The sequence below is a fragment of the Nothobranchius furzeri genome, chromosome 9 (assembly GCF_043380555.1).
Source record: "Nothobranchius furzeri strain GRZ-AD chromosome 9, NfurGRZ-RIMD1, whole genome shotgun sequence".
Taxonomy (NCBI): Eukaryota; Metazoa; Chordata; class Actinopteri; order Cyprinodontiformes; family Nothobranchiidae; genus Nothobranchius; species Nothobranchius furzeri.
The window spans coordinates 67,900,276-67,927,505 of NC_091749.1; the positions used below are offsets into that span (position 1 = coordinate 67,900,276).

Here is a 27,230-nt window from a genome sequence, read left to right on the forward strand (position 1 = left end):
GTGAATTTGCCGTCAGCAGTGGGTGTGTTGGCCCTGGTCGGCCTGAAGCAGACCCCCTCGAGAAGAGGGCTGAGAATGAGCCTTGGTTGGCCCGGAAAAATACCAGGCCACCCAGATATGTAAACAACCTACGCTACCCGGCCCGGGCCGACCCGGTACAGATGGGAATGGCCCATTAGGCTCCCTATGATGTCTATGAACTTGAGCCAATATTCTTAACTCATCCTGCGTACGTCACGATTCCTCAAGGCTCCAAGAGATGCAGGACCTCTTATCTATCCTCTTTGAATAAAGTTTATCTTCCCTGGCTCCTAAATAACTTTATAATTTCACATGTATTAAATAATCATATTTTGTTGAATGAACAATATATTTAAATCCAAAGTGTTTTAATAATGTGTGTGTTTTAACAATAAGCGTACCCTTCGAATTTGGATAATTTTCGTCACTTCAATGTGACAAAGTCGGCCTTCACATGCAGCCCTGGAAGAATGCAGCCCCCTCACTCTGATGTATTTAGATCGAATTCTTTAATCACGTTAAACACAGGTAGTCATTGTGACAGGTGTTGTCCATCACCTGGTCAGAGTGAAGTTACTGTTTTGACCAACTAAAGAAGCTAAAGCAAGTCTTCCACTGTCACACTGGTTGAGTGAGACACACGTTCAGTTGGTGTAGAGTTTTCAGGTTCTCATACTTCTATGATGTAAGAGGTCAGAGGTCGTCGTTGAGCCCACGTCAGCCTGTTCTGTTCCAGTCTCCAGACGCTCCAACAGCAGCTGCCGCTCTGAGTCACGCGTTCTATCTGAAACGTGCTCCTCGTTTAATTTATAACTTTCCAGATTCACAGACACCGCCTAGGCTCTAATTAGCTGTACCTTCTGCTCTGATGGTTCATCAGCTCGCCGTCAGCAGAACTGGAAACTAATTTCTTGTTAGCTGCGCTGAGATTTCACATCTGTGTTGTAAAGAGAACTACATCATTCTTCTTATCAGATATGGTGAATCATTATATTAATTTCTTACTCATTCGATCAGCGCTTCTCTTGATGTCAGACTTATATTTCAGCAAACTGGAGCTTCACTTGGTTGTTTTTCTTGAATTTGAGACCATTTTGTGTCCACCCTGGGAGATACTGTATCAGGGATCAAATCCTGGTCGGGTCGTACCAAAGACTTTTGGGCCATTCCCATCTGTACCGGGTCGGCCCGGGCCGAGTAGCCCCAGTCGGCACCAGCCTGGCCCGGTTGATTCCACACATCCTAGTTTTAAGCCCATGTGGGCTGATTCTACCCACCAATCAGAGGCTTGCTCTAATGGAAGGTGTGAATTTGCTGTCAGCAGTGGGTGTGTTGGCCCTGGTCGGCCTGAAGCAGACCCCCTCGAGAAGAGGGCTGAGAATGAGCCTTGGTTGGCCCGGAAAAATACCAGGCCACCCAGATATGTAAACAATCTACGCTACCCGGCCCGTGCCGACCCGGTACAGATGGGAATGGCCCATTAGACTCTCAGCTTTAAGGGGTTGGATTGGGGGTTAAAACACCAAATAGTTCCCGTGCGCAGCCACAGCTGCAGCTCCCCGCTCCCCACGGGGATGGGTCTAATGCGGGGATGTAATTTCACCAGTGTGTGATGACTGATGGGACATTTACTTATTCTCTAGCAGGAGCAGGTGTAACAGGGGAGAAAAGGACTTTGACTTTCACCAGAATTGATGCTTAGTGTTTTGATGTCTGCACTTTGGAGCCATCTACTGGTGTTTGAGCGCAATAACACACAAGAGTTTGTTCGGGAAAATGAGCTATTAAATTACTGTGCGCCTCAGTTAGTGAGCAGTTAGCTTCCATTAGCAACATGCTAACCGAAGCAAATCAGCAATAAAGGTCGTTATCAAAATTACAGCCAAACTTTTCACAAAACACTCGGAGAGTCCGTATATATCATCAATGAGTTACATAAGCTACTTCACCTAAAACGGAGTTATTAACAGCGGATAATGTAGCAACCCACGTGTGCTCACCTCCACCAGATTACACATTTCTCTGCTAGGGGAGGCCGTGAACGTGCCAGAAGGACCCTTGTGTGTCATTGTGCTTAAACACCAGTACATGGCTCCAAAACACAGACAACACTGAACATCAATTTTAGTGAAATTCACTCTCGCTTCTGTTACTCTAATGAACCAGTGATGAATTTTGGTTGTTCCCTGTTCTCAGGACGAGGTTCTGTGTATCCTGAGCAAAACCGTGATCATGCTGTTACAAGCTTGCTGATGATTAGTGAAACTTCACAAACATAAACCTGATCAATCTTTTAGTTGTTTTGATTCAAATGCTTTGGAAAACGTTAACTTGCTGTTTAACGAGCCGTAGAAGTTGTCCGTAGAACAGTTTCGTTAGGTGCAGCTAAACGTTTTTAAAAATGTGTCATTTTGGTTCGAAACTTCACTTTTTGCTTTTCACTGACAAATTTTCTCCCAGAAACAGTAAATCGGAGGTTCTCGTTCGATCGGGGGAACCTCTGATATCAGAAACCCGTAGATAACTCCGATAGGACCCGTCCAGTCTGAGAACCCTCCAGGTGAAAGCAGGAAGCTGGAGTGCTTATTTACGTCCAAGGTGGATGTCTGAGAGTTGAAGTAGCTCTGAAAAGAGCTGATTGGCTGTATCAGCTTGCAGCGACGCGGAAAGGCTTTTGACTGGAGGTCAAAAGACATGTCGCAAAGATGCTTGTTCCCAAACTGGCCGGTTCGAGAATCAGCTAGAAACTGAATTAATCGGGAAGTAATTCTTGTTTTAATAAACCACAATGTTATGAGTTTTGGCAAATCAGAATTCAACCCATCTCTGAGTCTTTATCAACATCCCTCAGAAAACCACGCCATACAAAGATGCTTTCACTTTCTGAATGAGAATCTTTAAAACTCTTATGTGAGGTGCTTATTAACCTTAATGAGTATCTTATTGTAATGAGTGTAAACAATGATTAACTTGTTAAATCAACACATACTGATCATGAGATCTGACATGATCATTGTAAGAGCAATATTCATTTTAAAGCCATCATTGGTTTAAGCACAGATTATACAAACATTTGATTTAAATATCTTGTTCATTCATCACATGTGATTATTTAACGTAACTGTAAAGTCACGGAGCCTTCGAGTAGGTTGTGAGGAACGCAGCAGCCAGGCTTTTACGCAGTGAGTGCAGGACCTTGGGAGAGAATGTCGGTCTGGATGTTTTGTCTTCATGTATGTAAACACGCACTGAGCAGAACCTTCTGGAGTTGGAAGGACAATCAGAAAGTGGATTTATTTCTGTAGATGAAAGATTATTATGTTGGTCAGTATAGTATAGGTGAAAATTGACCCTTTTGGTGTATGCATGTGTATATGTATATATGTAAATATCTATCTATATATCTATATATTTATATATAGATATCTATATATAAATATATAGATATCTATATATCTATATATATCTACATCTATCTATATCTATATCTATCTATCTATCTATCTATCTATCTATCTATCTATCTATCTATCTATCTATCATCTATCTATCTATCTATCTATCTATCTATCTATCTATCTATCTATCTATCTATCTATCTATCTATCTATATATACATATATAGATATATATATATATATATATATGTATATATGTATATATATATATATATATGTATATATATACATATATATATATATATATATATATATATATATATATACATATATACATATATATATATATATATATATATATATACACATATATATATATATATATATATATATATATATATATATATATATATATCCATTGTCTGAACCAGCTTGTCCACGTAGGGTCGCAGGGGGGCTCGTGCCTATCTCCAGCGGTCAATGGGCAATCAGGCGGGGTACACCCTGGACAGAGAGCCAGTCCATCGGAGGGCAACACAGAGACACACAGGACAAACAATCATGCACACACACACACACACACACACACACACACACACACACACACACACACACACACACACACACACACACACACTTTAGAATGTCCCAACTTTTCCATTTTTTTAAACCAGATTCACAAAAAAGCCAAATCAACGACTGCACATATCTGCAGCACTAATAGAGCGGTGGGCTGAAAAAGACAATCACATAAGGCTGATATAAGACTGAATACTTTTATTGACACAAGGCAGACGTTTTGATGATCTACTTAGCACCATCCACACACATCCTTTAAACCTTCAAAATAAAAGGTTTCAAACACACACATGTAACTCAAAGCACCTGAAGCTTGTAAAAATAGTTCATTTTCTTTGTTCTCTGCTTGAGATTAATCAGACTAAATTTTAAAAGTCGCCAAGAGACGAATGATTGCCGTTAAATGTGGACTCTGGTTCAGATTCCTGCTCTTACAAACGCAATCTCTGACCTGAGGGGACCAACTCTGCTGCACGCACAAGTTTTCAGTCACGGAACTTAGTTTAGTGATTATTACCTTGTTTTTGTGAACATTGATGCAGCATTAATTAGATTTGTCCTGCTCTGTTTGCTGACCCCACGGGGACGAATATTAACAACCCAGCTCTCCATCAGCAGCTGTTAAAACCATTTCCCTGATTTTAATCAGCAGAAAACACCGACTAAACCAATGTTGTGTGGAGAACAAACAACCCAGCTCTCTGCTGACCCCAGCGTTTTCCTGTGCTGTGGGTGGCGAAGGCGACGTTCCTGATTAAACATCCGGAAAGGTGACGACGCCTGACGCAGCAGGAAGAGGAACCTGGAGGAGATGCCAGCTTCGGTCCAGCAGAGGTTGACTCATTCATGGTTTGGGTTTTATCAGCTGGCCTGCAGCTTCCAGCACACACACACACACACACACACACACACACACACACACACACACACACACACACACACACACACGTTTTATTTTGCTTTCGATCCATTCTCGTGACCCGAACATGTCAGGACTGATTATTTCTCTGGTCATCGTGATGCAGTAGGTCTGTGCAGCTCGTCTTCATCTGTTATGGGTTCATCATCCTGAAATCTGAGCTTTTGGTTTTTTGGGTGTTATATTTTTATTCCCCCCAGATTAGCAGGACGGCATAGACCTCTTAACGATATAATCTCTAATTCTAGAAGCTATTTATTATTTTGTGTTTCAGCAAAACACCAGCTGTTGTGTACAATAAAAAAGTGTTTAACAGAAAAAAACTAGTCTTAGGAAGCCGTTTTAATGTGATATTTACTTTAATTTAAAGAGCAAGTCACCCCCAAATCAACTTTTTTTTTTGATAAACTATATAAATGTGTGTCTAATCGTGCTGCAGACACGTGTAGTCAATAGTTTTGCACTTTAGTGCATTTTAGTTAAAATTGTAATTTTCTGCCTAAAACTGTCAGTGTTGTGCCGTTGTCAGGTAAAAACTCTGCACTGCATTTGAATTTAAATCTGCCATCGCTATTGGCTAAGAGGAACCCTAGAACGTTAGCTGGTACCATATGATGTCACAATGTCGTTGTGAGCCTGTGTGTGTGTATTTGTTAGCGGCTCCGCCCTCTCGGTCTGCTAGGCAACAGCATTTGTTGCATTTTTCAAACAGGAAATGGGAGTGGAGTAATACTCTGGTAGGGGGTAACTTGCTCTTTAACTAACACAATCATGTAATATTATTATAATAATGGTCTCCTTTTAAACCGTGATCAGGATCTGAGGTGGTCAGATGATTTTGACTGATCATGAATCTTTTATTCCAGGTTTTTTTCCCCACTCTGCACTTTTTCCTGACTCTGACATTTTTCCATGCCCACCTGTAATATTCACACCTGAAATCATCTCCCGTTCTGCAGCAATGTTGCATCTCCTGCTACAAATTACATGCTTTTATTTAAAGTTTTCCATTTCCTCTGGAAGCTTGTTTTTTTTTTATTCTGCACAATTTAACGTGAAATGCATAAATGTGCCAACACATCGACAGAAAATTGAAGAGTTTGAGTCCATTCAGAAAAACAATAAACAAATAAATAACAGAGGTAGAGACAGCTGTTATAGGTTTCATTTAAAGGAGTTTGGTAACACTTTTATCAGGGCTTGTATGAAGGACTGGACCCAAATGAGGAGTTCGGCAAAACAAGGCTTTTATTTAGGCAAAGGCTTATTTAACGAAGGAACAAAAAGTGATCAAAAAACAGAACTGAGTCAAAGGACCCAGAGATCAGTTAATGCCTGGAACAAGAGAATGAAAACTAATGAAATGGCAACTGAAAGAGAACAGAAGCCGGTTATATACACACATGAACAGCTGGGAGAAATCAGAGTGATGAGGAACAGGAAGCAGAACTGAAACAGAAGAGGTGACACCAAAATAAAACAGGAAGTGGGATGGATGAACAGGTCTCACAGCAGGGCGCGACAACTTTACTGGGCAGCAGTAGCTTAGGAGGTAGAGCTTTACATGGATGATGCTCCAACAGCTCAGATGGAAATGTTGACACAATTTGAAGATAAAAAAATAAAAGTTTTGTTGTTTTTCTTGTAATAAATGAAAATAAACAGAAACACACAAAGACTCACGAGTAAATTTACCATTTCAACTCGGTGTTGGAGGTGCGATGATTGCTGAAAGCCTGACGTTCCCTTTCATGTTCCTGTGCACTCTACGGCATCAACGCGCCTTTAAATAATCAAATGACCAGAGATTTGAAACCCAAACAGGAAAACAATCAATGGGTGTGTTTTCTTTACCGGTACTTCAGGGTAAATGCAGCGAGGGGGAAATTGACCGGGAGATAGAAGGTCCAGTCCTCTTAGCTGTCGAGTCTCCATTTACAGTTTGGCCCTGAATGTGCTAGGACGCCAGCGCATCCTGACCGTCACGTTGTGAGTGATGTCATCCACTGGTGCAGAAAACGCCAACAACTCGTGTTTTCAAAAAATGCCCGCCCCATATGCAGGGCTTTTCCTGGCTCAAACTGAGGCAGAGGTGGTACCATCCTGACCATGCGCCAGCACATGCATACTCTGTGCATTCAACTGCCTCAATTTTTTAAAGGCCAAATATTATAAAAGGCTCAATAACGTGCATTAGATTGGTGTTTAGTTCCCTTTTTCCCATCTGATATTTGTAGTTAAAAATATATTGAAATATTTGACCTACCGTATTTTCCGGACTATAAGCCGCTGCTTTTTTCCCACGCCTTGAACCATGCGACTTATGATGAGGTGCGGCCTTGACTGAAGATTTTCCTTCACCTGCCACCAGGGGGCGCTTTAGCAGAAAGTGAAACAGGTGGAAGTCAAAAGTGGAAATCGAAGAAAGTGCTCATTTCAATTTAGCACATGCAAGCAGCCGGCACGACGAAGAATTTTTTTCAAATCCATACCCTCAAAGAAATCAGTTGTTGGATGAACACAATCTAATCATGGCTCCTATTTCCACATAATTGAACCAACCAAGTACGATTACCCATTTTTGATCATGTCAAACGAACACAATTGGAATTTGGTGGTTTAATTTAATCAGATTTCATTGGATCAATGTAGTATCCTTTCATTGACTCAAAGTTATTTATTTAAGTATGTAGAATAATTTTTTTTAAATTCATTCAACAACAGTTAAAAACTTGAGAAAACACAATTAAATCTTGTTGTTTGAACATCTATCTTGTTAATCAAGGCAATTACTGTTAGTCTTGCTTAATGAACCAATATGGGGGTTGCTGATTTTACACATATCAATCTATGTATTTCAATTAGATTTGTTTTCATTTGTTACACATAATTAGAACCCATAATTTTACAATAAAAAAATCACAATTAGATTATGATGACATTAACTTTACTAACTGGATTTAGTAGACAGCATAAAAGCGAACCATTTTTGTACATCTTCTGCAAACATAATGCAATTTCAAAGGTTAACACTAGAAAACTTATTTAAACAGGAAATTCCATTGTAATCATGCAAATCAGACAGTGGAACCAAAACTTCCACAACTAATAACGGATGTAAAAATTGCTCCATAAACTATTATGTTAACTGTATTATAAAAAATTATATAAAAATTAAAAACATTTCCCTTTCGGCAAGATAAAAAATGATCTTTTTCTGCAGCGGTTTCAGCACTTTTCGGTGCACCGCTGCTCCTACAGCGCCCCTGTAGTGGCGCAACGCTGCAACTGCAGTTAAAATGACATCCATAGCTGGGGGCGGAGTGAAATCAGACTGGGGCGGCACAAAATAGCTGGAGGTGGCCGCCACGCAAATTTGAACGCAGGAAAAGCTCTGATGTGCATTTCCTACTTTCTACATCGACGTACAATGTCATTTCCAACCGAGTTCCAACCAAACGGCGGCGTTCCCGCCCACCACCTGCTTTGGGCCTCCCACTGGGCCACTCAGAGCACCAGCCTTTGAGCAGGTACTCAGAATGCCCCGGAAAACGGCCATTCGGCCGGCCCGGTTGAGTAGAGACTTGGAGATTTTGGTGAGTTTACCCTAAAGTTCCGGTAATGGAAACACAGCTATTGATATGAACCAGATTTACTTTTAAAGCTGCAGCAAACATGTCAGTAAAACACCAGAAGCTCCGATCTTCTGAACACATTCAGAGAAATACAGGGAATCAATAATTTAAAGTAGAGGTTGAAAGTTTTCCTGCTAAAAAAAACCCGGCCTTCATCTCCCAGGGAGGAGTGGATCCATCAAACATCATAAAATGATGATGATGCGTTTCCTGTCTGCTGTCCGGAGGGGATTCGTTGCTTCTTCCAGGGCCTTTCTTAGCACTCCGAATCCGGCTTTGCCAGCAACGCCTCTCGCTCCGGATTTCAACCACAGCATCAGAAATCTTTCCATCATTCATCCTCTGAGTGATTGTACTCTGATCGGGATCATCACTCAGATTAAACATTAATGATGGATGTCAGCAACCGGAATATTGATGGACATAAATAACTTGGGTGGAGTTTACTGGAAAACTCTCTCCACACACATCAGCTTCAGAGGTCTGGGAGCTGGACTGAGGTCTCTGAGGTCGTTCCTGAGATCTGCTGGAGCCACTTTCCCAGTTTGGGTGACCAGTCACACCAGTGAAGTCCTGATCTTCCACAACTCCCTCCTCAAACGTAAAACACCCAACCAGCGAGTGGGTTTATAGAGGATGCTGGGAACTATGGTTGGAACAACAGCGTGATGTTCCAAACCCTGTTCAGTCCAGGTCACTCTGATGTTTCTGCTGTTCTTCAGAACTAAAAAAATAAAACTCCCTCTGGAATTCCTGTTTTATCCATCAGGTCACATCAGTAAAGTTCAGCTGAAGGACCGGCTCTGGCTTTACAGATTATTGACATCACAACTCTTGGAATTCATGACCAAGTTTGATAAAAAATGATCGCCTTAAAATCCAAAATCCAAATTTGCTAAATAAAAGCAGCAGAAGAAGCAAATGGACGACTCACCAGAACGATATAACAAAACCAGCAGCAGCCTTCTGAGCATTTCTGTTCCACATTATTTATTCACTCGCTGCATCTTCTGTGAGAAGCCACATTCTCTCAAGTGTAAAAAACAGATTTTTGTTTTGTCTCTAATTTAAAATGCACATAAAACCACCGAGTGAAGTGAAGGGGGTTATTTTAAGAGTCACGCCTGCAGGAGATATCTCTACAAAAGTTGTTTTAGCAGCAAAACATTGACTCATGGATTGTTTTCCCGCCCAAATAAAGACTTTTTTCCCCCCCTCAAATGCTTGAATTTTTCAGGTAGATTATTATTTAAAGAAAATACTAATTCTGCTCCTGATGGACTGACTTTAAAGTGATTAAATCAAAATGAACACTTTCAACATTTAGCTCCTCATAGGAGGATGTAAAATGGTTAGTATCAATTCCACCACATTTGTTAAAGAGCAAGTCACCCCCTACCAGAGTACCATAATTTCCGGACTATAGAGGGCACCTCAACATAAGCCGCACCGGGCTAAAAGCCGCAGATATCTACTGAATTGAAAACGTTGAACTGAACGTAACTGAACTGATCAGTATCAAACAAAACAGAAAAGTTATCGATTAGTTTATTCATCATCCTCCTGCGCTCTGAAACCACTGAAGTCATCTTCTTCAGTGTCGGAGTTGAACAGCCTCAGAAGAGCTTCCTCACACACCTTTTCTGTGGCGATGTTAGTGTCGCTGTCATCATCCCGGAATGAAGCTGGGAAAACAAGCAGCGCCGTTTTACTGTGAAATAAATCCTCCTGGGCGCTTTCCGTAGCGCTCCTTTAACCATTCCTTCATTAGGCTTTCCAGCATCCATCCTTTCTGGTTGACTAAAGCCGCACCTCATTATAAGCCGCGTGGTTCAAAGCGTGGGAAAAAGTAACGGCTTATAGTCCGGAAAATACGGTATTACTTCACTCCCACTTCCTGTTTGAAAAATGCAACAAATGCTGTTGCTTAGCAGACCGAGAGGGCGGAGCCGCTAACAAATACACACACACAGACTCACAATGACGTTGTGACATCATATGGTACCAGCTAACGTTCTAGGGCACCTCTTAGCCAATAGCGATGGCAGATTTAAATTCAACTGCAGTGCAGAGTTTTTACCTGACAACGGCACAACACTGACAGTTTTAGGCAGAAAATTTAAATTTGAACTAAAATGCACTAAAGTGCAAAACTATTGACTACACATGTCTGCAGCACGATTAGACACACATTTATATAGTTTATCAGGAGAAAATGAGTTGATTTGGGGGGACTTGCTCTTCAAGGAAAAGTCAGTGTTCTGCCTAAATCCTAATATTAACGTAAAGAGAAGTGATCACTAAACAAATAAATGATTACGATTATATAGATATAATTTTTACACTAATATCATCAGTAATAGTAATATTTTTTTACTTACTGTCTCAAATGAAGGCAATTTTCATCAGCCTGACCAGCCAGCCCCACTCCTCGGTTCTCTCAGTTCTCTGTGTAGAATTAAACAGAGGACGAGTCTGGCAGGCCAGGCAAATTTTTTATTGCATGTTTTTTGATGTGGAGGCAAACGTTAAAATATGTTCAAATCATACATATCAACACATTTAAATAGTTTAAACTTTTTAACTTCAGACGTGTGTACAACAGAAGTTGGGTATAAGTTGGGTGAAGAGATCTCTTTTTGGGCATCACTTCACCCCCGTTTTCACAGAATAATGTAACGTTTAAAACCTGAATATGGATTTATTTATTTCAACAATCCAATATTATGCACATTATATTCTTATTTTTTAATAAAAATATAAATGTTTTACTTTAAAGCCCTGAAGAATACATGAAGTCGGCATGTGCTGCTCCAAGGGGAGGAATTTAAGTATCTCAGGGTCTTGTTCAGTGAGGAAAGGATGGAGCATGAGCTCGATAGGTAGATTGGTGCTGCGTCTGCAGTGATGCGAGCTTTGTACCGATCTGTCATGGTGGAGAGAGAGCTGAGCCAGAAGGCAAAGCTCTTGATTTAAGATTCTACTCTCACCTGTGGTTAGAAGCTTTGCGTAGTGACTAGGGATGCACGTTTTCCTAAATGTCTTTAACCGGTTATTGATGCCTCCTAACGGTTAATAGCCAGTTAACCGGAAGCCAACCAACAGTCCCATCCCCAACGCACACTTAAAGAGCAAGTCACCCCGTACAAGAAACTTACTTCACTCCCACTTCATGTTTGAAAAATGCAACAAATGCTGTTGCCTGGCAGACCAAGAGGGCGGAGCCACTAACAAATACACACACACACACAGGCTCACAATGGCATTATGACATCATAATGTACCAGATTACATCATAGCATACCTCTTAGCCAATAGTGGTGGCAGATTTAAATTCAAATACAGTGCAGAATTTTCCCCTGATGACGGCGCAACACTGACAGTTTTAGGCACAATATTTGAATTTTAACCAAGATGCACTGAAGTGCCAAATTCAAATGCCAAATGACTACACGTGTCGGCAGCATGATTGGACACTCCTTTATATAGTTTATCAGCAAAAAAATGTGATTTAGGGGTGACTTGCTCTTTAACATTTGCCCCCGCTCTATGAATAATAACCCTTTTTCCATCTACTCTTTTTAATATAACTCTGAGGCACAACTAAAATCCCACACTCGTTACATGTATGAACAAAAAGTAAAGAGTGGGATGAGAGCTGAAACGCCCATCTGACTCAGAACTTGCTGCGCAGCGGACCGTCTGGCATCAAAAACACGGCGCCGCTTGCGATGGTGTGCTTATACGCGCATTCTGGAGGCCCCGATTAGTAAAAGCCATTTTAGTTCCCTTACATTGAACTAAATAATTACACTGACATTTCTTTATTTTACTAGACAAATTAGAAGTCAGACGCAGGCAGGAGGCGTCATGGCCGCCTGGCCTGCTGCTGGTCTCGGTTCATTTTGCTGCGCCATGTTCTGCCAGGCTTTGATGTGAGGCTTATTGTGTCCCAAGACGAAATAACTAAGAATAAACTGCTCTCGTGCTGTTTGCTGACCATTTGTTTGGTCATGTGACAAGCTCATTTCTTCTTTTACGGTTGCCCCGTACACATACTTTGATAGCGGTGTGATTGCGCCCTCTAGTGGCACAAAATATATTACACCCAGCGCAGCAGAAGGACTAGAGGCAGTTCACTGGGCAAAACTATTTTACCCAGTTACAAAATTAACGGCAATTAACCGGTTAACTGGTTATCTGTGTACTTCCCTAGTAGTGAGCGACAGAAATAGGGTGAGAAGCTCAGTCATCCAGGAGGGGCTCAGAGTAGATCCGCTGCCCCTCCACATTAAGAGGAGCCAGTTGAGGTGGCTCTGGCATCTGATGAGGGTGCCTCCTGGACTCCTCCCTGGTGATCCAGGCACGTCCAACCGGGAGGAGACCTAAAGGAAGACCCAGGACACATTGGAGAGGCTATGTTTCTCGGCTGGTCAGGGTAAAAATGGTAAATGGTAAATGGACACCTTCTTAGGGTTCTACAATCCCCCCAAGGTGCTTCACAGCACAATCATTCACACATTCACACACTGGTGGGGATGAGCAAAAGCTGTACTGGGGCGCACTGACAGAGGCGAGGAGTGCCACACACTGGCACCACTAGTCCCTCTGACCACCACCAGCAGGCAAGGTGAGTTCAGTGTCTTGCCCAAGAACACATCAGCAGCTCTGGTCATCAGCTTCTGCTGTCCCAGGGAACACCTTGGGATTCTCCTGGAGGAGCTGGTCCAGGTGAGAGAGTGAAGTCTTGGCCTCCTTGCTTAGGCTGTTGCCCCCCACGACCCGAAATTGGATGAATGGATTGATTTTCAATGTTAATAATGATAAAAACATGTAATTGTTAAAACTGAACCATTGATTACCTAATGTTACTTGACTATTAAAAATCTGTTTAATTTTACTATGTAATTCTATTCTAATATAACAGTTAGGCCTAATGAAGACATAAACTGGCCTTTACCACTGGTAAATGCTCCTCCAGGGGACAGTGGACAGTTATAAGCCCGGTTTCTGATGAAGGTACTAATCCTGACGCTCCATCTAGAGGCTTTAATTCACAGAATTAAACTGTGTTTATTAATGATTAAATAAAAGTTTAATTACAATTTTGATGGCTTCAGCTACATCCAGCTCACAGATACAAACTCTTCGTATTTTTAGTCTCAGTTTAGACCATCCTGCCAATCACAGGCCATCAAAGATAACAATTGTCAGACTTCTTGAGTGCGCTGTTGCTGCTTTGCTTTGTTCCAGCCTGCTGACATTCTCTCTGGTAGTGTTTTGTTTTTCCTGTCTGCATCCTTTTGGTATTTAGCTGCAGTGATGTGGACTCAACAGCAGCCTGTTGAAACACTTGTTTCAGCATTTGACCTGCTCAGAGTTGGCATCGACTCTTATGATTTGCCAGTTGGTGCATCTTTTATGCCAAACCACCTATCTTTGGTTTTCCTGACTTGTTCTGAGCTTATTTGAGTTATTAGTGAAAGCAACCACATGTGGTCAGAACAGACGCTACTCTCATCCAGAGATATGACCTTTCACGCTAGGCCTACCTCAACTTTACAGCCTCTGGATTTTGGCTTAAGTAAGTTGAGCTTTTCCAAAACTAAACATTTGATTTTCCCAAAATGTGGAATTTTGTATCAAGATCTTTATTGTACCTATTTGTTTGGACATTAATGAGTGCGTTTACATGCAGGCAGTAACCCTTTTAAAACCCGAATATTCACAATAACCCAGTTCCGCATGTCCATGTAAACACCGCCAAAAACCCGGATATGCTCATAACCGGGTTTTTAAAAACCCGGTTACTACACCTGAGGTAACCCTTTTCTAACCCGAATGTTTGGTCGTGTAAACGCATATCGGGATATCCCCATCAAAGCGTGTGTTCTGCACATGCTCTGTTCGCAAGGAATCTTGGTCTTTTGAGTAGCGAGACGTCTTGTATGCGCCAGAACACCGGAAGTAAACAACAAGTTGGGATCAACATGGCGAGTCGCGACACAGCACCACACTTTTGGAGTGGCGAGGAAACTAAAGCGCAAACAAACGCGGTCGCTATCTCTTCCGAACTGGGAAACATGTTGTTGTTTTCATGGATACCAGAACAAGAAGAACCGGAAATGACGCATATTGCGTCTGGACGTAGTCCATACGTCCTGACGCTACCCCAACGTCCGCATTTAAATCGGGTTATGCAAGTTAGAGGTAACTCTTTCTATTTATGCTTGTAAACGGGTTATTCTGATCAACTCAGAAACCCGATTACCGACCTTAACCCGATCATAACCCAGATATTGGCTGCATGTAAACGTAGTCTATATAAACTATATTGGGCTGCCTTTAAGAAATCAAAACCTGGTTTTCAGCAAATTTCCTTCATTAAAATGATGACTAAACTGAGGCAGTTATATTCTACCCTAGGAACCACATACTGAATTTGTATGCCGCTCCTTTCAAACTCCTGTGTTTCCAGTTTAGGCGTCAAGCTGGATGCAGCGCTAACATTAGCCCCACATGTCAATGCCACGATCAAGTCTTGCTTCTTTCAGTTGCACCGCTTAGCCCGATTGAAAAATGTCCTGAAAAGATCTCATGTAGAATCAGTCATTTGTGCATTTATTACTTCCAGACTGGACTACGCAAACTCTGTCCCATTGGGAGTAAATAAATCACTGCTGGATCGTCTTCAGAAAGTTCAGAATGCTGCACCAGGCTTTCTGACTAATTCTGGCAGACGTCTACATATCACATCCATTCTCTCCCATTTGCATTGGCTTCCTCTCTCGTTTAAAGTGAACTTCAAAGCTATGGTTTTTGTTTACAAGATCCTTCAAGCTCAGATTCCTGCATACCTAGCTGACATGATCACTCCCCATATTGCTAGATTGCCCATACGCTCCGCTGAACTATCACTGTTGGCTGTTCCTGTTGCACGATATAAAGCTAACGGCGAACTGCTTTCTCGCATGCTGCCTCGAAGCTGTGGAACGCTCTTCCTCTGCATGTTAGAAGAGCCCCTTCCCTTGAGTGTTTCAAGTCCTACCATTTTTCGGTCACTTTCAAAGCTTCATTCCTTAAATTAGAAAACAAATTAGCTTAAAACTTATTTTTTTCATGCCTCTTAACAACGTGTTAACGTAGCATAGCTATAAAAAAATTAATACGATGCCCACCTGTTTGACAGGCCTGATGTTTTTATTGTTTATCCCAGAATTATTTTATTTATGTATTTATCATTATTATTATTATTATTATTATGTTTTAGTGACTGTGTTTTATTACTGGTTTTTATGTTGTTCGGCACTTTGGTCTGCTCCAATTCTGTTTAAAACGGTGCTTTATAAATAAACTTGGATTGGATTGGTTGTAGTCTGGAATGTGTTTTTATTTCTGGTTGTTCTGGGTTCAACTTCTGATTTCTGGTTGGATGTGATTCAGTGAAAAAAAATGTTCCTTTCAAAACAGCTTTTATACAGATTCACTCAGTGAGATTAATATTATAATAACGTGATATTTTATCATTTAGAAAAGTGATTATTAGCAAAAGTTGTAAATATTTTCAGTTTTACTTAGTTAAAGTTGGCCAGACTCTGCAAAATTGTAGAAATTAGCAGCTGTTCATGAAGAGAAGGCGAAATTGGAAACTGTGTGTAAGCTCCGCCCACTCGGCGCTAGCTTAGCAGCGAGCTAATTGTGTGGTTCCTAAATTAGCTGAAATCCCAACATGAAGACGTTCCTTCAACACAGAAGAAAACGGTCACCCTGAATTTTGCAGATATTTCACTAAAAGTAAAGAAACTTCTGACGATTAAGGATCGCCATGGCAACAAGTTAAAGTAAGACAATAATGTTATTATTAAGTTAGCCTTTAGCCACGTATTAGCTTTGTTAACTGTGTTAGCTGAGTTAGCTAGCTTTGTTTGCTGTGTTAGCTCAGAAACACTGAACTCGTACAGTGAGTTTAATACCTGTACTATATGTTTGTACCTGAAAGCAAGGTGTTCGTAGTAAGAAGTTGTATATATAAAAGCCACATTAGTGTTGATTAGCTCTAGTGTTTAGCTGCTAGTTTAATGAAGCAAACAGCTATAGAAACAGATAGCCTCAGCTTCCTGTATGTAACACACATGTACTACAGATTGCACTGTTAGCTTCAACATCCACACCTAAAACATCAGAGAATTATTAAGTAGACTAAATTTGGTCTGGCTTGAAACGTGACGTGGGCTGAAAAATTACAGGTGCTGGTCATAAGATTTAATTATCATGACAAAGTTGATTTCAGTAATTCCATTCAAAAAGGGGAACTTGTATACCAGATTTGTTTATTAAACACAGATATGTTTCAAATGTTTATTTCTTTTAATTTTGATGATAATAACTGACAACTAATGAAAATCCCAAATTCAGTATCCCAGAATATTGGACTATTGTGAAAAGTAGGGCTAGGATGATAACACATTTTACTGGATGACATATGGTCCGACTCCAACAAATTATTGATGATAAACAATATATTATTGTCGACATTATCGAGATCAGAATAACCACTTATGTAATATTAATATATAATAATAATGCATGTACACTCTTTAAAATGCAACAATTAAATATTTATTTAGCATTGGAATGTCCAAAACCAGAACTTCTAAATAAATACAGAAAACAAACAAAAAATAGATAAATAAAAAAGGACTTTCATTCTCTGTCAGAAAATATTGCACCAAAAACAATAAAATAGACCCTGTTTCTCCAAAACAATAAATACAGTGGCCTATCCAATGTCCACAACCAAAACTGCACTCCAATAATAAATAATAAAAATAGAGTTGTACATTTCTTTACCTCCTTATATTGAGGCTGGAAAATATATTGAGTTAATTTTCATCTATCGTACGGTTAGTCCATTTATTGATTATTGTCCCAGCTCCAGTGAAAAGGTTCAATGTTGAAGACTAATGAACTCAAAAACGCTTACAAAAGCCTTTAAATGGTCTCTCAGTCTAGTTCTGTAGGCTACATAATCATGGGCAATACTGCTAAATGGACATTTGTCCACAAGATGACCATTGACACCTTGCAGGAGGGCTAGACACAAAAGTACGCTGTTGAAGAGGCTGGCTGTTCACAGAGCTCTGTGTTCAAGCACGTTAATAGAGGCACAAGGAGTTTCCATGACAAACTGCTCAGACTAAATCCTAAATTATGCTTCTCCGTCTGCGTCGGGACGGAGACACGCAACGCCATTATCCATCCTTGCGAGCCTGCTGGAGAGCCCTCGCAAGTAGTGCCTTGAGACGACTCTTGTCGTGATTTGGCGCTATATAAATAAACTTGAATTGAATTGAATTGAAAGTACGGACGGAGTCTAGCTCTCTTTTCTAAACATCCGTCCGTCGAGACAGAGAACGCAAGCTTGTGATTGGTCAGGGCACCGCTGTCGTCTACAGCGTCGCCATTGCGCCCTCAAAAACATAAAGAGAGCCGAGGATAACTAGCAGTAGACACGGAGAAGCTTGAAGAATACCTCGCGAAAAACTCAAAATATGAACGTTTAATTCCCCCGTGACTGGGGGGAGTGAAAAGATGTGCAGCAAGCGTTTTATTTGTGGACAGAAATGACAGGAAACGTGGGTTTAGAGGTGGCGAGAGCATAAGGAGGTGGAGGAGAATGAGAGACAAATTTGTCTGTGTTAAAAAGTCTCTTATATGCAAAAACACAATATAAATACACTATCTAGGACCGGGTACATGACAGGATACCACAGAACAGTGCTACGCCCTCTGTTGTCCTAGCGGGGAATTGTTTTGCAACACTCCCCTGGAGACGGAGAAGTATGAGGGTAAAATGTCTCCGTCTGTGCGTGCGTGTCTCTCCCTGTTGGAGCTGATGGGGAAGTATAAATGAAGCTTGAGAGGAAAAGCAGCTCACCTGGAACAGGAGAGCCAAAGCCCCCCCCATCACCACCCTTAGGCGGGGGTAAACACCTGGTGGCTGAGTCCCGGTTCCTGGGCCTTCAGCCGGGCTTTAGCCCACAGAAGCAGCAGGACGCCACTTTCATGTGTTTCCACCACCTGCAGGGAGAAGAGTGGAGGTTGGGTTCTGCATGGGGGGTGTGGGGCAGACGAGGAACTGAATGAGTGTCTCAGCTCTAAAAAATAAAAAGTATGAAAGCAGAGCTTTCCTAATTAAATATGCATCAGCATGTCCTGGCTGCTATAGCGTCGCCACCTCTTTTGTTTGCACGGTACACTACGTGCTTCAGGAGCTGCAGACAATGATTCATTAATACAAGGACTAAAAGTCAAAAACTGATAAGAGGAAAATTTGTTTGAATATCTTCTTCCATTAAGTGCTTGACTCACATCTGACTCTGTTTAATCAATTTTGTAATCATTCCCAATTTCCTCATTATCCCCATTAACTCCACTAACTCTCCTGTGATCACCGCAGACAGATGTGTTTATGTCTGATGAATCTGCAGCCTCAACGCTGTCACTATTGCTTCAACTCTGTTTTGTTTTGTTTTGGATACTTATTTCCTCAAGGTCAGACCTGTGATCAGAATACAACGTTCCTTCAGTCTGAGAAAACTCAGCTGGAGTCGCAGTAAATTCCACCTTCATACTAACTGAAGAGCCATAGGCTCCCTTCCTATGGGTGCCCCTTCCATACAAGATTTAGGTTACAAGTAATGCAGCAGCATAGTTATCCAGGCAAACGGCATAAACTAAACTAACTGTCTTGCGTTAGAGGTTTAAATGTTTTAACCCATCATTGGGAGTTTTGATAAGCATATGAAAATACCAGGAAGTAGCCTGTACCAATCTGGTTAGCAATGAGTATTGCTCCAGTAAGAGGATTTCTTCCTGTTTCTACTGCCCACTTTTAGGGATTTCACCTAAACAAACGCTTGGTCAGCCACCCTCCGCGTCAGACACCAGACGCCAAAAGTGCCCTTTTTTGTCACTTATGTGCGAAAAGGGGTTTTTCCCTTTTCTGACTGAAGATCCCAATGCAGCGTAAAACTGACGCGATGGGATGTCCACAGCCAGGGCACCAAACAAGCTCATTGTACCTCACCCTAACCTTATCCTCTTGTTATTTAACCTTCCCCTCACCCCTATCCTAACCTTAACCATCTTGCTAGCTAACACGTTAGTGATGTGTCGATCGCTCTAAAAGCCGGCTCTATGCAGTGAACGGCAGGAGTTGCCTCGTCAGGTTTCAACTGCCAAGGTGGAGGTTAAAAGTAGAGGGTATTTGTAACCTCACCCTCGCCAGATGGTATGTTCTAACGTTCCCCTTGGGCGGCAAATACGAAAATTCACAGTCAGAATGCAGTGAGAGTAACGTTTTAGGTAGCAAGAGGGTTAAGGTTAGGATGAGGGTGATGAGAAGGTTATAAATAGTAAAACGTTAAGGTTTAGGTGCGGCTAAATGAGCTGGTTCGGTGCCGCATCAGTGGACATCCCATCGCGTCAGTTTTACGCTGCATTGGGATCTAAAGTCAGAAAAGGGAAAACCCCCTTTTCGCACATAAGTGACAAAAAAGGGCACTTTTAGCGTCAGGGGTCTGACGTGGAGGGTGGCTGACCAAGCGTTTGTTTTTGATGCGCTGGGAGTGAGAATGTGTTGAACTGATAGAACATACAAACGTAGTACGTATGCGACATCACCACAGAATCTCCCCTAGCATAGCTGCTCCTGACCAGATAGCCAGATTTATTATGGTGGTTCTTTCCTCCTGAAGGAAGGATTAGAAGTCCGATGAACTTACAGCCATTTTCTGTCACGGTGGGGTTCAGGCAGTAACCCAATCGTAGGAATAACAATCCTTGGTTTAGGTTCAGGGTTTTTAATAACCAAAATTCACCACACACAGTGGGAAAAACTAACAGAAAGTAACTAGCACGAAGGCACCCTGGCTCTTATCAAGCAATACAGAAAAAGACAACGCCACACTGAGGGCTGGAAAACAGTGGCTTAAGTAAGGGTGGTAATTGGGCAATTGCGACACTCCGGAGAAGCCCACACAGGGGGCAGGGCACCTGGACGGAGCTGCAGCTGCCCTGCAAAAAACACAGAAAAAAGGATGATCAGAAAGGTAAAACCAGTAACAGAAACCAAAACCACAAACCTGAATAAAAAGGAGCAACTCATAACATTTTCCCTGTTTTTCTCCATGTCTGGTTCAATGACGTCACTTTGGTGATGCTTTTGTAGTCCTGGACTTATTTTCAAACAAAACCTAAAATAACGTTTCTCCCTGTTTGAAAATAAGCGCGTTCTTGGCATCAAAATGCGTCTTTAAAATTCTCGGACATCATATATGAAATCCATGGCACATAACAAGCAGAATTAGAAAAGAGCGTTTTTAGCTCCACTGACTTGCATTCAGTTTTTCATTCTTCCGGAGACCCACGAAAGTAGATGGACATGACCTAGGCTCCCAATCTGCTTTAGGACTGTTAGCTGTTTACTTCACCGGTAGCTAATATAAAGGCTAGCACCATCTTTTAGTTCTTTTTAAAACACAGAACGGTTTTCTTTACCTGCAACTTTTTGTGACGGAGTTTGCAGCCGCAAACGAAACGTTGCAGGTAAATAAAACTATTTGGCCTCATGGCAGGGTCTGGAAGTAAAAGTAAGAGAGTAATGTCTTTGGAGGCAAAGCAAAGAGCCAAAACCAGAGTGAACATTGGCTTACGCTAGTTTGAAGGAGCTAAAAGAGGCTACGTAATCACGGACTGATGGTGACCTTGCTTTTTTTGCTACTGGACTTGAAAGTAAGAGTATTTTCTGTCCAACAGCGTGGATCTCGTTTAATTTATGGCTTTAGTACCGGTTGGCTTGTGTTAGCGTTAGTTTGTTCTCATCGCTAGCTGCGGCAGGGTTGTTTACAACAGTTGTCATTCCACTTTCGACCAGCAGGAGGGAGAAGCATGAAGCATATTCAGTAGGGCTGCAGCTATCGAATATTTTTGTAATCGAGTACTCTGTCGAATATTTTATCGATTAATCGAGTACTCTAATAAATTACCCTTTTGTGTTCGTAAACCATTATATCAAATAGCATGTTATAAAATATGAAAGACCTCTTAAAATAAGCAAGCAATTGCCAGTTATTCTTCTATTCAAAATTAGTTTTCAAAACTTCAGCACTTCAATTTTACTTCACAGTAGGGCTGGGCGATATGACGATTTTAGACCGTTTTACGATCTACACATCTGACGGTCTGTCATTTTTTTTGAGAGACCTTTTTATCACGATTCACAGCTCTGCTGTTGAATTTCTGCCTCTGAATGAAAAGGGAACTTACCTCCGGCAAATGACACACCTTTGTTTGACCCTTAACCAATCAGAGTGAGTCATAGTAATATATTAGTGCCCCGCTTGTTTTCACCTGTGTGTGAACAAACATGGCTTCGGCCGCGGCTGAGCGACAACGAGGTTTTCGTTCCGAATGGAACGCCTCGTCCGTTATGTGGAACTGGTTTGGTTTTTCACCAGATGACAAAGAGCAGCGAAACGTCATTTGCAAAGTTTGCAAGGAGAGCGTCAAGGCAAGTGATGGCAACACCACAAACTTGTTTAAACACTTGAAAAGAAGGCATCCCAAACAATGCAATGAGAGCCAGCTGGCAGCTAAAGCTAAAAAGCCTGCTGCTGCAGCGGCAGCGGCTAGTGCTTCTTCCAGGCAGCAAACTCTAACAGAAACACTCACAAAACTCACTCCTTACGACAGAGACAGCAGACGATGGAACAGCGTGACAGATGCAGTGACGTACCACTTGGCTAAAGATTTGTGTCCCGTGCGAACAGTAGGAGCGGGATTTAAGAAAATGATAAAAACATTGGATCCGTGCTACGAGTTTTCCAGCCGCATGTATTTTTCGAACACCGCCATTCCACGCATGTAGGCTGAATGCAAAGTGAGAGTTGCAGAAAATATTCAGAATGCGCAGTTTTTTTGCTACCACAAGCGATCTCTGGTCCAGCCGCACATCAGAGCCGTATTTGAGCTTAACTATCCACTACATGAGCAACTGGGAGCTACATAGTATTTTGAACAAGTTCATGTTTGCACAATACGTTTGCAATTGACATGTTTGCACTTTAAATATGTTTACGATTTTAATTTATGTTAAGTTACTTGAAAAACGAGAAAACTGATTTTTGTAATTGTTTCTCTCAGGGCTTTTGCCATCTCTGGTGTGAGTTTCAAATATAAGTGTGTTGTCACTGTGTTGATTATCCCTAATATGAATGAATGTTTATTTATTCAATGTTTCTCTTCTTTAATACGCAATTGAAGTTATGCTATTCATGGATAAATCGTGATAAAATCGAAATCGTGATAAAATATTGGAAAAATCGTGATATTCTATTTTTGTCATATCGCCCAGCCCTACTTCACAGTAAACAAATGCCTGTGCAAAAAATAAGTATACAACCTGAGCCGATTTTCCTCATGTGAGAATCTACTAGCCTGCAAGCCAGACAAAAACTAGGAGGATAACTGTTGAAGTAGCGCTGTGGCCCAAACAGCACCAGAACTGCTCACGGTGCATGCGCAAACATGGCGCGCCAGCTGTTTCCCTATGAACACACGTCCGTTTTAATTTCTACACATTTTTTTCTCGCAATAACCAGGATTGTCGAGAAAGCATGTTTGCCGTGGTTATGTCAAATTATACTGATCACAAAACATTTATTTACTTTTTTCGTTTTCCTCATAAATACCCGCGTCCTCCTGCAGCGATCCCGAGGGACAACCGACGTCAATAACAACACAATAAAACGTCTGACGTGTTGTGTAAAAACGGCTGTTTTTATCACATTTTTAGGTCCGACGTGTTGCTACCAGACTGAAACTGAGTGCTACAAATGAAAAAGTCGCACAGTGTCCGCAGAATATATAGCGGACCTCCGAGTCCGCCTGCAGAAGTGGCATTTACATGTGGATGTTTCCTGGTCAGGTGCTGCGGCATGGAGGATGTGGTGTTGTGGTAGGCTAAATCCATTTTACAGTATTTACACTGGACTACGTTTTCCGCCTTACAACGTGAAAAATGGTCCCACACCTTTGACATTTTCTGTCTTTTTTGCACTCCACCGGGGTCCACGTTGTCCGCCATGGCTTAAGAGAAAGTAAAGTTACATTTGCTACTCTCGTGTGCTTTCAGTGCAGTGTGTACGTGCGTCACTAATCTCGGTCCGGATGAAACATGACCCCGGGTGATTGCTAAGCCATGAATTAATTAAACATGAATTAAACTAAGCCTCGAGGCAGAGAATTTGACTCGAGGATTTTTTGTACTCGAATTATCCGAGGTACTCGAGGAGTCGTTTCAGACCTAATATTCAGTGTTGCTTTAAAGCAGCCTGTTTGCTCTCCGTGTGTCAGCTGACACCAAATGTAAATCTAACCTCAAATAAACAAAGCATTCCTGCGATGACTTTTACTAAGATTACAGAAACATTTCAGAATTGATCAAAATGGCCACCTTTGGAGAGAATTTCCCTGTTTTAAACCTCAGAGACCCTTTTCCTCACAAAAATTCAAACATATTCCCAGTTTTTTCTAGAGACACTCCCTTGTTTTACTGCTGGTGAAGATCGATCCTGTCTCGGAGATAAACAGCAGGACAACCTCGGGACTTTTGGAGGATTCGCGTTCTCAGATGGAATCCTTTAGGATGGGTCTTCCTGACACCTCAGAGTCTGTTGCTCTTCTGCAGCAGGATGACGATGGGATTCATACCACCTTAACATAATCTCCACTCAAGTTTATTTAAGGAAGCAAAGATTCTCGGGTGGAGACAGTGATCTAAATCTGTTCTTTCACTTCTCTTAAACTTCTCATTAGTTGAACACAGGTTTTAAAGCTTTGTTGTCAATTTAATTTGAATTTCCCACATTTTAGATTCCCCTGCAATCCGAGCTGTCTGACCTTTGTCTTTGCTGAATTTGTTTAGTTTAATCACTTGTTTTCCAAGATCCTAGCTTGGCATCAGGACTAGTTCTGTGTGTTGCTCTAAAGAAGGTCAGAGATGGGCTAATTGGAGCTCTGCTATTTTCAGTGCTGGCAACTGGAGCTCGTTTTGGCTTTCATCATCAGCTGGATCTGATGTCGTCTGATGAAAGAGCGTCAGCGAGCAGGAGTGAGCCTGAATCCTGGCGCTGCTCTTAGTCAGAACATGGAGATTAAGGTTTGTCTGATGTGATTAAATCCTGTTCATTGATATTATCTAAGTTGCACCAATTCCCAACAAAAGTTGTCTTTTAGGATTATACACATTATAAATATAAATCTGAATAAATATTTCACATTCATGAATAATATACTCGACATATTCTTATGCACTTTTCATAATTTAGTCCAGTTTCATTTATCGTAGAGTGACTTAAAAATCATGATATAATTTAATCTAATTAGAAAATTAAATAAATGAATAAATTAAATTAAATTCCAGAGACTTACATCTTCTCCATATGAGAAAAACCTTTTTTTTGCTGTATTCCAAGTTGAAATGTTGAAAAAAAAGTCTAAATGTTTTCACATAGTTTGTAGAAATAACAAGAATAAAAGATGAGATTAAAACATAAATAACAATGAAACCAGCAAGGTTCCATAATGCCTAACCCTAATAAACAATAGTCAAAGCCGATTAAAACGTTTTATCAACTTTACTTTAATTGTATTTCAACTAAGGGTGGGACTTTAACTCTTTAATTATGAATAATTAGAAAAAATATTGTGTTAAAATTACCCCTTGAGCCCCAGTGCCCCCAAATTTGAACATCAAACTTTATGCCTTATACATCATTAAATATCATCTAGCTTACCTCTAACCAAACATGCTCCAAACACTAGAAAACTACAATTAAATAAATGATGACACATCGGACTTCATAAAAAAGTAATAAAAAACTTTAACTGTTATGTTTTGTAGTAGAAAGCAGGCAGGCAGTAATTGTATCCGTATGAATTTTATTACAGCAGGCGGGACTAGCATACAGGTGCTGGCCAGTAAATTAGAATATCATCAAAAGGTTGAAAATATTTCAGTAATTCCATTCAAAACGTGAAACTTGTACATTATATTCATGCAATGCACACAGACCAATGTATTTCCGATGTTTATTACGTTTAATTTTGATATTTATAGGTGACAACCAATGAAAACATCAAATCTGGTATCTCAGAAAATTAGAATATTCTAAAGGCCAATGAAAAAATGTTTGTTTCTCTAATGTTGGCCAACTGAAAAGAATGAACATGAAAAGAATGTGCATGTATAGCACTCAATACTTAGTCGGGGCTCCTTTTGCCTCAATAACTGCAGTAATGCGGCGTGGCATGGACTCGATCCGTCTGTGGCACTGCTCAGGTGTTATGAGAGCCCAGGTTGCTCTGATAGTCGTCTTCAGCTCCTCTGCATTGTTGGGTCTAGCGTATTGCATCCTCCGCTTCACAATACCCCATAGATTTTCTATGGGGTTAAGGTCAGGCGAGTTTGCTGGCCAATCAAGGACAGGGATACCATGGTCCTTGAACCAGGTGCTGGTGGTTTTGGCACTGTGTGCAGGTGCCAAGTCCTGTTGAAAGGTGAAGTCTGCATCCCCATAAAGTTGGTCAGCAGCAGGAAGCATGAAGTGCTCTAAAACTTCCTGGTAGACGGCTGCATTGACCCTGGACCTCAGGAAACAGAGTGGGCCAACACCGGCAGATGACATGGCACCCCACACCATCACTGACGGTGGAAACTTTACACTGGACCTCATGCAACGTGGATTCTGTGCTTCTCCGCTCTTCCTCCAGACTCTGGGTCCTTGATTTCCAAAGGAAATGCAGAACTTGCTTTCATCAGAAAACATAACTTTGGACCACTCAGCATCAGTCCAGTCCTTTTTGTCCTTGGCCCAGGCGAGACGCTTCTTGCGCTGTTTCTTGTTCAAGAGTGGCTTGACACACGGAATGCGACACCTGAATCCCATGTCTTTCATGAGTCTCCTCGTGGTGGTTCTTGAAGCGCTGACTCCAGCTGCAGTCCACTCTTTGTGGATCTCCCCCACATTTTTGAATGGGTTTGTCGTCACAATTCTCTGCAGGGTGCGGTTATCCCTAGAGCTTGTACACTTTTTTCTACCACATTTTTTCCGTCCCTTCGCCTGTCTGTTAATGTGCTTGGACACAGAGCTCTGCGAACAGCCAGCTTCTTTAGCAATCACCTTTTGTGTCTTGCCCTCCTTGTGCAAGGTGTCAATGATTGTCTTTTGGACAGCTGTTAAGTCAGAAGTCTTCCCCATGATTGTGGTGCCTTCAAAACAAGACTGAGGGACCTTTTAAAGGCCTTTGCAGGTGTTTTGAGTAAATCAGCTGATTAGAGTGGCAGCAGGTGTCTTCTATATTCAGCCTTTTCAGAATATTCTAATTTTTTGAGATACCAAATTTGGAGTTTTCATTAGTTGTCACTTATGAATATCAAATTTAAATGTAATGAACATTGGAAATACATTGGTCTGTGTGCATTGCATGAATATAATGTACAAGTTTCACGTTTTGAATGGAATTACTGAAATATATTCAACCTTTTGATGATATTCTAATTTACTGGCCAGCACCTGTACACGCAGCATTCATCTTATAACCCTCAGCAGAACT

The 27,230-nt window shown here is 41.3% G+C and overlaps 1 long non-coding RNA gene across 1 annotated transcript in view; it reads left to right on the forward strand.

Annotated features, from left to right (window-relative positions):
* Positions 1-16,230: 16,230 nt before the first annotated feature.
* The window catches only part of LOC139071846 (uncharacterized), a 62,087-nt gene continuing 51,087 nt past the window's right edge, over positions 16,231-27,230 (forward strand). The window contains exons 1-2 of the long non-coding RNA XR_011521657.1: positions 16,231-16,393; positions 24,646-24,774. This is a non-coding gene — a long non-coding RNA (uncharacterized lncRNA). The remainder of the gene's footprint in view (positions 16,394-24,645; positions 24,775-27,230) is intronic.